Source organism: Mauremys reevesii, linkage group 16, assembly GCF_016161935.1.
Source record: "Mauremys reevesii isolate NIE-2019 linkage group 16, ASM1616193v1, whole genome shotgun sequence".
Taxonomy (NCBI): domain Eukaryota; kingdom Metazoa; phylum Chordata; order Testudines; family Geoemydidae; genus Mauremys; species Mauremys reevesii.
In genome coordinates this window covers 22839070-22851569 of record NC_052638.1, presented here as the reverse complement: position 1 = coordinate 22851569, position 12500 = coordinate 22839070, and the positions used below count along the sequence as shown (strand labels likewise).

General features: G+C 37.5%; 1 protein-coding gene across 7 annotated transcripts in view; it reads right to left on the bottom strand.

Annotated features, from left to right (window-relative positions):
• ZNF536 (zinc finger protein 536) overlaps positions 1 to 12500 on the bottom strand; it is a 521459-nt gene that overhangs the window by 358229 nt on the left and 150730 nt on the right. Inside the window, exon 1 of one of the 7 annotated variants that reach the window (XM_039503714.1) lies at positions 3830 to 3892. The exons of the other annotated variants lie outside the window; for them this stretch is intronic. The gene's annotated coding sequence lies outside the window, so the exon portion shown is untranslated. Of the gene's footprint in view, positions 1 to 3829; positions 3893 to 12500 lie in introns of those variants that run through there. 7 annotated transcript variants of the gene reach the window in all.

The following is a 12500-nucleotide window of genomic DNA, read 5'->3' as shown; positions in this document are numbered from 1 at the left end:
TTGTTTTCCCCACTGATCAAATGTTATATGAAGTAGTATTAGCCATCATCTTTCGCTACACTCCCATAGCAACAACAAAATGGTAGCACATGAAGCACATTGCATCTTTCTCTTACATCTCATTTACTTTTGCTCCAGTCTGGAGGACCAACCCCTCGCGTGAAGTCTGATATAATCCCTAGCTATACTGTAAAAAACTTTTAAAATATTTTCCTTTCTTAAAGTTGTATAAAAACAAAAAACAACAAGATGTTAAGTTTTTACTGGTAAGAGCATTATTATAATACCTACTATATGAGACAGAGAGAATGTATAGTTATATGCCGATGTGCTGTGGTTTGAGTGCTATATTTATTGATCCACACAGGTAAAATGTAGGTATCCCACACAAGAATGATGAAATATGCCCCAAGCCACATTACCCCATTCATGCTCTTTTCATCCAAGGAAACAAAGTAATTTGCATGTGAGAGCCCAACATATTTTCATCCGATGTTGACAATATTTTTAAAGTGCATGTATTTTAGGCATGAAATGGAGAAGATAAGCTTAGTGAATCGCTGAAGTACACATCTTACTTGGAAAAAAATGGATTGTATCCACATATACGGAGACCATAAGGAAAAGAAAACCTGGGCTGTGATCTTCTTTTCAATTCTGGATTAGCATAAAGAATGTAATAGTTGAGATGTACCATCCTAACACTGCATCTATGGAAAGCTCACAAATAAGAGCTTTGTACATTAACTAGCACTGGGCACCATTTGCAACACCTGCCGAGTCAATTTCTCAGTCACATTGTGAAAAAGGGGTCTTGGGAAGATTCACCAGATAATGGGCCTGATCCTGCCCACCTTTGCACCCAAGAGCAGTTGAGTTGAGTTCAGTAGATCTCTTAACTTACTTGTGTGAGTTATAGGGTTTCCAGGATCAAGCCCAATGTTTGACAAGTGCTATAAATGTGTTACTTTAGCTGTTTGTAACTAGACGTGGGCCTCTGCTGCAAAGTTCAAATCTAGAAAAGTTAACAGAGTGTTGGGAGGTTCTGGCCTATCTCTATACTAGCAACTATTTGGGGGAACATGGTATAGCTATACAAATAAAGCCATTTTTGTGTGTAAATACTTCCAAGTTGCACAAAGCAATAACTGTTGTTGAAGTTGATGGTAAAGTAAACAGAATACACAATAGTGCCTGTTGCCCATCAGGTTTTAAGGGTATTTTGCTATCTGGCTCTGAGTTGTCGTTACAAATAATTAGTGATAAATACATGACCCAAGACCTTTTTGTGGATAAGACAAACCAAGTCTCATTTTTAAAGGGGAGGAAATTTAAAACATTTATTAAAAGGCAGTTTAGAAAACAGCATATCCAGTTAGTGCATCAGGTTATAACACGTCATATGAGACAGTTTCCACCACATCACATTAAAAGTGATACTATCCCATCTCAACCTGTTTGAGAGATAGTTTGTTTATAGATTCTCTCTTGCTTGTTTTACATTTTTCATGTAGGAAAAAAATCCAATAACCCACAAAAAGATGTAGGTCAAATGTTTTCATCTCGAATCTTTCTTGATAAGTAGTGATTTAAGAAGCCTACATAAGAAGTGTGTTATTCCCCTTCTGCTCACAGATATAAGTGTTTCAGAAACAGCACATTTAAAAATATATATACAATGCCACTAAAATAGGAATAGAAAATGTTGTATAGATTAACAAACATTGTAATGAATTTGCACAACCCTGACTGACTGTATACATAGCATAATGAAATGGTCCACATCCTTTCAAAGAAAAATTAGGTATTCTAGCACATAGCTTTAGAAAAGCATTGTTCGTAAAAACCTGCATTTTTTCCCAGCTACCATGTAATTTGTGAGATGCATTTTTAAATGATCTGCAACTGCAGCAGGCTTCATCAGTCAGATGATACAGATAGATAATTCACCAAACTGTCACATGATCTTCCATCAGTCTAAAAGATGTGAATATATTGCCACAAGCTTTGGGAATAATGGGTGCACCTGTTTACAGTGTCACCTCTGTTTGCTAATTGTCTCCTTGAGCTACATTTTACTTCTAATGCATTTACTTTTGACAGGCAGTGTCTATTTAGAAATCACATTACTTCAAGTGCAATTGTTCTTTTGTCTATCAAGTAAATGAAGTGTTGTTATACAGATTTCAGGTTCTGATTAGTGAAGTATCAGTGCACCACAAAGGTCAATCAGTTATTTACCTGAAGTAACAGAAGTATGACAGGCCTCTAGTTCATGGTATAGTCTGTGTTAATATTATATATACTACTATATACTCATATATATTCTGTTTGTGTGTGTGTATGTATACATATGTATACACACACACACAAACACACACACATTTATTAAGGGGAATAAACACTAATTACCATATAGATACCATACAGGAAAAATAATTTAAATATTCATGTGAAAAACTGAAATATTAATGCAAACCCAAATATTTTCTCAAGTTATTTCAACTTAAGACAGAAGAAAATATTTAAAACTAGAGACCCAACCTTGTAAACACTTATGCATATAAGTACCTTGATTCACACATGTAAGTATTTACATGCACAGGACGTAATTTTATAAACATTTTTACTTGCTTGTTCTTATAAAATAGCTAGACAAATAAAAGTTTAAAGTCACTTATATGAAGCTGAAACTGGTAAGATGCCATAAAAAATGAGTATGAACAACTTCTGGACTAAACAGAACCAAAAGGGATTTTTATTAACAGTCATATCTTCATTTGGATTGTGTGCACTAACATGAATCTAATGGTAGCAAAGCTCGGTTAAATAATGGATAGATATACAGACACACACAGTGTATCTGCACTCGCTATCGTATATATTGACTATTGAAAAAAAATTGAGAACTAAGATTAGAACATTTATCATATAGCCACTTCACTGCATATATATTGATCCCATACTGACCTGTTACAAAAAAGCTGCACTATAACTTCTCACTATTGAGGTGGAAAACTGTACTTCTTAAGATGCTTGCCAAAGCCTGATTATTCTTCATACAACTCTGTTGAAGTTGCATAGGACTCTTTTTTCTCTACCGTTCAAACAACAGAGAATCTTGTGATAGGAATATTAGTCTCTCATATTAAAGGCTAGGTCCATAACTAACATTCGGTCACCCTCATGTAAGCTCGATGTACAGACTGGTCTCTGCACAGGCAACCTCTGGTGCTTAAAAGGGGATTCCAACCACCACCGCTATTTCACTAGTTTGCCAAAAGAAACAGATACAAAAAGCCATGCTTGCCTTAAGTCACATTCTAAATTGGCTCCCAGGAGCATTCCCCTACCTTGTTCACTAAAGCACTGTGTATGTTTTCTCAGTGTTTAGCATATGCTATGTAACCTGAGCAGGACTTGTACTGTTCCAGTAGTTGTTTTTCTAAAGTATGTTCCCATCAGGACTATAAGTACATGCAAAATATTAGAGTTACAATCGTTCAAAAAGATGTTTAAAATTTTCCCTGGCACTTATAAGCAAATGCATAAAGAGAAAATGGAAGAAATCATAATCTTTCCCACAAATGCAACCTGATGATAGCTTCAAAGCCTTCTGAGTTAATGTATCTGTACCAAGATTTGCGGTAGAGTAAGAAAAATATTTACTGCTACATTATGAAGACTAGTGGAATTTTCCAATTATCTCTGCAATTGTGGACAAAATTTGAATATATCCAATGAATCACAATTGCTTTTTATACACTTATGTTTATAGGTAAAGCTCCTAAAAAAATCAAGTCTGAAACTTTCAAAGCATGTTCCTCACCTTCCTTCTTTTAAAGTCAAAAACCAAAACTGCCATTAACCTTGATGGAAGCAGAATGAAGCCCAACCTTTGTAAGTGAAAGCAAGATACATGGAATTTCTGTTTCCTCACAAACCAAATAGATCTCATTGGAAAATGTAGCTCTCCATCTAAATCTAGGCAGGTGGCAGTGGGAACACTCATGTGGGAAGCATATAGAGGTATTAAACTAATCATCTAAGTTCCTCCTACTTTGAGGATTGCTATTGTTGTGGCTTTGGCTCTTTACACAACAAATATTGATGTTTAGCAAATTGCTTTGCATAAAGGAAATTGGATGTTCTATAGCAACAAAAATTTACTGTGAAGGGCCCAATCCTGAAGACTTTCACAAAGATGAGAAGTCCTTTTGTATGCAGATGGTCCCCTTGAAATCAAGGGAGTTTCTTGCATGGGGAAGGACTTCTCAGGAACTAAAATCCAACAGAATCAGGTCTTTAATAAAAGCAGCTGTGCTAACATGAAACTCATTCAATAGAGACTTCGCATTGGAGTTAGTGCATGATTAGCTACCACATTGTTACTGAGATATAATTGGCTAATTCAGACCAGGTGTAAGCAGATGCAGTTCCACTGACTTCACTGGAGTTTGACCTGTTTACAACAAGTCTAAGTTTTGCCCAGTGTATATTATCAAGTAATAATGCAATTAACATCACCACTCTACTGTTTACGATACTGCATTAAGGGCACGTCTTCACTGGCACTTTACAGTGCTGAAACTTGCAGGGCTCAGGGATGTGTTTTTTTTCCACACTTCTGAGCAAGAAAGTTGCAGCGCTGTAAAGTGCCAGTGTAGACAAGCCCTAAGATACTACCTGGATTGGGCACCAAAAGAAGAAGGCAGAAAGACCGAGGAATCTGAGCACTTAATATGTTATGGTTTTTCTCAGTTCTGTGGCTGGGTTATGGCTTACTGTCCATGCTGGAAATGGGTGCAGAAGGACCATGATGCAACAGGAGAATTCGGGCCAACTACACCAAAATTCTCTCTAGGGCTCCCAGGAAACACATTGCGGAAACAGCTCTCCAGAAATACATTTCAAGGGCCTTATGTTCGGAGTACCTGCAGCTCCCATTGTCTCTAATGCAGTGTGCACTCCTGCCCTCCCCTATACCTGGCCAGCCCTTTCAGCAGCCTTGGCAATACTAGCCACATATAGGTACTGAGCCCTCCAGCCACATGGATGTTAGAATTAGATGGGAAAGGCTACTTACATCCCCTTTTTTTTTTTTCCATTTTCCCCTCTCCAAACACTATGCATACTTGTGCAAGGGCTAACCAATTGGACCCTATGTCTTTTCAGGACATTAAGTTCTAAACCCCAGTGCAGGCTATAATAAAAAAGCAGATATTTAATTATGTTTTAAGCATTTAGTATTTTTAAAAATCTGATAAATCTTCTAATAATCTAATCTTCCAATAAAATATTTAAGTAGGGAAAAAAATTAGGACATAATTCTCTCAAGGCAGAACTAACCTTCATTTGAGAATGGGTGAATCCAACCTTACTCTAAGGTCAGCAGTGCAAGAAACTTTGACTGTGTATCTCAGCAGGTTGTAAAACAAGGATCAACAATGATTAGGACTTTGTGGCAACTTTCAACTTTTCCTTGCAGATTGGCCATGGAGTGTGGAGGACATGTGTAAGCCAATGGAGTGTATAGCAAAGTAGAGAAGCACAAGAGTAGTGGCAATTTAAAAAGCAGCTGTGTACATGTTTTTTTCCTCGTTAGTCTGTGAAATCACAAATGGTGGAATATGCATTGTACGCTCAAAACCATGATAACATACTTGGCCACATTTTTATTATTATCTTTGCTCCTGTGCTTCCCAAACTCGGAATGATTTCTCATCCCTCTCCCCCAAAAAACCCTCCTTTTTTCATTTATTTTTACACCAAACATTTCTAATGTTGTGATAAAATGAGGAAAAATGAAAGATTATTATAAAACACGACATTTATGGCTAGAGTCTTTGGAACATTCATACTGTTACATACATTTTCTCTAAGTATTCAGGAATGTATTGGTATTTTGAAATTATGTATCTCTAATAACACAAAAGTACTTAAGGACAGAAATAGACAGTAATGGAAAATGCAGTCAACTGTTGACAACATATAGAATTTCAGAAAATAATTTACAGAGAACAGCACAGCAGATGAGTCAAAATTTTCTCAAAAATATTTCTTGCCTCCGATAGTCCAATGTAATTCATTTTCTATCTCTGTTCATTAATCATTGTTAAAATTAGTGATCCATTTCTTCCACTCTGCCATCTGCACTCAGCTTCGTAACAAACATGACACCTTCCTGCATAATAAAACCTGACAACTACGAGGATGCATTTCCAAATAGCTTTCTGCATATTTGCACCTCTATAACTGATTCCGTTGTCAGACAAAAGTGGATTATTTAACCGGAGTTCGTTCTTTATCAATTCAATACACAGACGTGTGTGTGTGCGCACGCACATATGTTTGTGTGTGTAAAATGATCAAGTAAAATCAGTTAATTTAAATTAAATGATACTAAACAGAAGATACTTTAGATCTGAATTATGGAGGAAGGTACGCTGATGTAGATTTATCCTTCAGTTATAAGTTTAAGGGAATAATATTTGGGTTCATCTTGTAAAGTTTGCACATACAAGAATTATCCTGACCCTTCAATTTCTGCAAAAAATAAATATTTCATATCTAGCTCAGTTTTGTTTTCTAGCCTTTGATCACTGACAATTTCAAATAAACATTTTAAGATGAAATCTACAAGCAATGAGAAGATATAAATCAATGCACAAATAAATAATTAGAGCTCGATATGTCATTTTAATATGGGTAGGGCCAGCCTACTAATGTCTTGGTGGCAGTCAGCACCCCAGAGATCAGGGTTCTTGGTCTCTTTCAGTTCCTCCATAAACGGACAAGGATTGGAAAGACTCGTCAGCCATGCATTTAAATGTCCTGAATTTCATAGGGGCTGAGCACACCCAGCTCCCATCAACGCTAAAAGATGCTGTGGTTGTTCAGTACCTCAGAAAAATAGGCCACTAGCTGGAATTCGTAATATTAAGCCAGATACAACTTCCACAGAAGTCCACAGAGTCTTTCCATTGACCAGTAAGAACTGGAGTGGACCCACTGTTCCACAGAAACTCTCGTGGCCAATTAATGGGCCACCTCTACTGGAAGACAGTAGCCACGAATGACCTCAAAGTGGGAGTGGGAGGCACAAAAGCAGGGACATGCTGGCATCTCTCAGGATCTATATGTGATCATAAAGGACCTGCTGGCCTTAAAAACAAACAAACAAACAAACAAAACTTGAATTCTCCCCATTAGTCCTGAAAATTATACGAAATTGTAACTGAGACTGGAAAACAACAGTCAGAGTGAAACCTTCCATTCCATCTTTAACTTAATATGTTGTGCCAATGGTAGGTACTGCAGGTGTCTTGTAACAGTGGGCAGTAATCTCACCCTATCGAGTGATATCTCAACTCAACACAGTGAGATAAAGGCATGATGGAAACTTTAGAAACTTTCTTTTTGTCAGTTTCCAATCTCCTAAATTTTCAGTCATGGTCTCCAAAATTCTGCACATTGGCACATGCCAGCAGTTAGAATCATAGAATAGAATATCAGGGGTTGGAAGGGACCTCAGGAGGTCATCTAGTCCAACCCCCTACTCAAAGCAGGGCTAATCCCCTGACAGATTTTTGCCCCAGATCCCTAAGTGGCCTCCTCAAGGACTGAACTCACAACCCTGGGTTTAGCAGGCCAATGCTCAAACCACTGAGCTATCCCTCCCCACAAGTTGTATGCAAGCTATGGAACTGCATGCCCAGTGATCCGAGTAGCACACATATATATACACGCCTTTGTTCACAAATGGGTGCATACACACATCTGATGATAGAAGTTTCAAAGGACAGATGAACATCTAGGAGAAACATTAGGGGAGGCAGCATAGTCTAGTGGTTACAGCACTGGACTTTGACTCAGGACCTGTGTTCTGTTGCCAGCTCTGCTGATTGACCATGGGCAAGTCACTTCACCCCTATGTGCCACAGTTTCACCATCTGCAAAATGGAGACAATGATACTTGCCTCCTCTGAGATCTACAGATGAAAATTATTATTTGGCTCTTAATGTTTTTATTAAAAAATCTTCATATACAATTCATTGTTGATAGAATTATAGTTTTCAACATGTAAAAAAAATTAAATCACTTGGTTAGAAAAACAAAACTTCTCTCCTCATTTTTAAATCTTAATCTCAGTTTAGCCATCATCATCCTTCTCTGTCAGATGCATATGTAACAAAAATCCTCAATGGATGAAATTCCATCGCGTCATCTTTTGGGGCAATGAAATTTATGAATTTATTCTACTGTATTATCAATATCCTCCTTGTAATAGATAAAATTGTGATAAAAAGGGACCTAAAGTACATGCCCAATGGGTCAAATTAAAATTTAAATAACTCATCCTATGCTAAAAATGAAAAGCAGCAATCCACTCTAAGAACAAAGGACCCAATTCTTCCTTTAGATATGTGCATGTCACTTCCACTGATTTGGAAGCGGGAGCTCTGTATGCATATGAGGACAAAATTGGGCACTAAGTGTCTACAAAAATAGGTTTGCAAAATTAAGCCATTGTTCCCTTAGAGCAAGTCCGAGAAAAATATACAAAACTACCCAAAAATATTTTTGACACAACAGTATCATAGAAGAAAACCTGCATTTGAAATGAAAGTGTCTATGCAAAGTTTAAACCAGATGAGAATTAAACAGCTGAATTTTAAACTTTGGAAAAATCAGGATTTATAATAGATCTAGCAACTAACTGCTGGTGCTAGCAAGGCCATAGAGATTTTTTTTAAAACATTTCAGATTAGAATCTTACTATCTAGACAGAGTTTAACCTCAGGGTGTTGTTCAAATAGTTCTTTATTATTTTGTTTTTTAATATTTCACTTTAATTTGCCATGCAGTATCTGGAAATTGAGTGTCTAACCTATTTATTCATTCAACGTGTTTTAAAGCTTTCAGTAAATATTTGAGAGCAACTTGCAACAATCCTTTTTAATCTTTACCCTGAACAAATAAATAACAAAAAAAATAAAATAGGCATAGTCTCTATAGCTGGATCTTTTGCCTTTTAGATTTCTTTTTTCTTCACATGTCTGCATACTGACACATTCAATTTCAGGTTATCAGCACATCTGAATTACAGAATACTGATGGGGATAGAGGGCAGGCCTCTCTGGACTGATTAGCATCATTTAAGAAAGCATTCAGTTGCTTGCTTCATTGGCTGCAGGGATTCCATGATGGGTGGCCTTTTAGCATTAGAAGTCAATATGTAGCAATCTGATTTGAATTAAATATGGACAAAAGATTTGATTGTGGTTATTCATAGATAACCTTTTAATTTTAACTTTCTTGAACTTTATAACTTTAATATACTTAGTTTTCATTTATTTTAACTCTCCTCCTCTCCCTTGGTTTTTATGTACTTTTTAATTTGTGCAACACTTAAATCAAAGCTTATTTCCAAAGAAATGTCTGGATGAAAATTCAGGAAAACCTTTTAACCTAGTTAGCATTTGACTATAAGGGAAGCATAGTTCCTGATTCTAATCTATAAATGTATGTAAATCCGCACTGAAAAACATATTTGTGTATATGAGAGTTAGACTGCCATCAGAATGAGTCACAGCTGTGACCAAGTATGTCATTAACACAAATAATAATTTATGGCTCGTCATATGGTAACCTGTATTGGGAAAACCCAAACTACTGGAATTGCTGAATGTTTTTAAGTACAACAGAACTGTGATCTCAGATAAATAAATATTCACTTCTGCACTGAGATGTAATTATTACATGAGCCAAAACATGAAATAATAATGCTATTGTTCTCACTAACTGGAGGATTTACATACGTTTATAACATACTCATCCACTGGCCACCAGAATCACAGAGAGATAGTGCAGAGGAGAATTTTTGACTTTTCAAGCCGATGAAAGAACTTAAGTACAGAACTTAACTTTCAAGCAGATGAAAGCACTAGATGATGACCAGCACCCCTCACTGAGTATCTGATCTTGCTACACATGAAGACAGTGGGAGTTTTGCCATTAATTTCAATGGGAGCAAAATCAGCCATTGAGAAGAGAAATGGAAATGGCTTTTGCTTTGGGTGCTGGCTGCCATGATATGGAATAAGCTCAACCCATCAGGAAAACAAGATAAATTTCATACTACTTCCAACACATGACCCATCCCAACAGACTAGGCTTGAACCTGAAATACATCACTAACAGCAGCCCAAATAATTTCACAGGTATCCAGACGAAGGGGGAAAATACAGCAACTCTCTCTATGGTTAGTTCACGGACGTGAACAAAATTCCAGAAAACCATCCTTGTTCTGCAGAGTCACTTCAAATTCCAAACAAGATTGATTTAAAGTACTTTAATGAGTCAAGTCAAACAGAACAGTTTTTCACAAAGTACAGCCAAAATAGGTGGCATATTCTACCTTCATATGTCTGTATCTTCTAGTTCAGAGGTTCTCAAACTGTGAGTTGTGCACTTTTATTTGTAGAACAAAAAAACCTTAATTTTATTAAGGTTTTTGTATATAGCACTTTTATCCAAAGTCCTTTACAATAGTTAGCTAACGATACCAACAACATTTGGAAATATCATTAAGTGGTCCACCAAGACCCTCAGCAATTTTCAAGTGGTCCGCGAAAAAAAAGTTTGAGAACCACTGTTCTAACTGCTTCACCATATAGGGGCACATCCATTCTATTCACAGAATTTCTTCTATCCTCCTACATGTTCACAATTCTCCTTGCTCATGCAAGTATCTACCCATATGAGCGAGTGGAAGGAGAGCAGACTAGGTCCTGAAGAAATGTAGGCATTTGGCTTACTGGAATTGTACATGCTTTCAAGTGCATATTCAACAGTTTAAAAACTTGCCGCTTATATGGGAGTTCAAATTTTAGGTTTTCGCTTCCAGTCATTAGGAGACATCTCTGCAACCTCCTGCACCATTACACCAATAACACGCTCAACATCTATTTTGTCCACTTTTAAATGGAATAAGTCTAAATAGAGAAACAAAGTGCTCAGGGGTACTTTCACTGCAGCTGAAACGTGCTTAAAATGGCCCTTCGCAAATGTTTCCAGTATGCTTTATACTGCAGCCCATGTACAATTCCTAAACAACACCCTCCCCTCCACGTAAGAAATTAGAAATTTTGAGGGCTATTGAGCACTCAATTTACAACAGTGCCTAAGCCCAAAATTATTTAGCACAGATGTTTCAGTAACTGTGATCCACTGGAAAAAAAGAAGAGTGTTCAATGGCCCTCACACTTCCACCTGCATAGTGGTGGTCTAGAGCAAGTAAGCTGAGTATAATATACACCGAGCAGGAACAGTGGCTGGATTGGATGTGTATAAGCTTTTCTCTAACACTGTTATTCTGCTTTGTTTATGAAGGGATGTCAGGGGTTTTTTGCATTTATAAAAAGACCCACATATTAAAAAGGGGTGAAATAGATTTTACATGGCTGGCTTTGAACCTGGGAATCTCCCACAGTGCAACTAATTGCACTGCCAACAAGACACAGGAGTACACCCACAAGCAGCATAAAATGTAACTGTGAGGGGTGTGATGATGGGTCTTTATAAATAATACATTCATCCCAAGGTGCACTTGTGACTGTAAATGTAGGTATTTTCCATTAGGCAGATGAGCATCAACATACATCTAAACACAACAGAAATAATAAGAGGAGAGTAGTTGCTTCTAGAGCAGGAGGCACATTCAGATTAAATTAAAATAGTGGTGAGCATTGCACGAACATAGGGCAGCGAACCTCTCTACAGGTTAACAATGTCTCTCTTTCACACATATCGCCTTAGTAATTCTCAGGCAAACATCCCCCAATTCCAACTTTCAGCACAAGAGTGAACCTCAGAGCATGCCTGGGGAAGCCCAGTACTCTTCCTCTCCCTTTGCTGCTGTGGAATGCGGAAACAGAATGGCAGCCTCCTCCCATGAAGGGTTTTACAGTGTAATGGGTAGGAAGAGTGGGCTTCTTCCCACCCCTCTATCCATGTGAGGTGAGGCAAGTGAGCCATTCGTCCATCTTCTGGAAAACCCTAGGAGGGATGCTAAAGGCAACTACCCTGTCTCAGCTAAGAACAAGTAAAGACAAGTGACAAGGCAAGGGGACTGTAGGAAAGGGAGGGACTGTTGTAATACAATGATCTTGTTATGAAATTGTCTTGTTTCATCAGGTTTTCATGGACCTTCTCCTGGAACTCTGGGGTTCTCATCAACCCCCAACTCCCAGCAAATCTCCAGGGAGCATGAATGCACAAGAACCAAATACAGCCCTCTGGCCTCGCTAAATTCCTACACAGCTTGAACCTTACAGGTTTTCCCACAACTCAAGTTGTGCATACAGTAGCAGTAATGGATCATTCCAGTGATGTCATTTAAGAGGTAGCTTCTTCATTATTAGTTTAATTTAAGATTTTTCAAATGTAAAAAGCCTGTGGGTGCTTAATAATATATCAGCACATGATACTATCATGG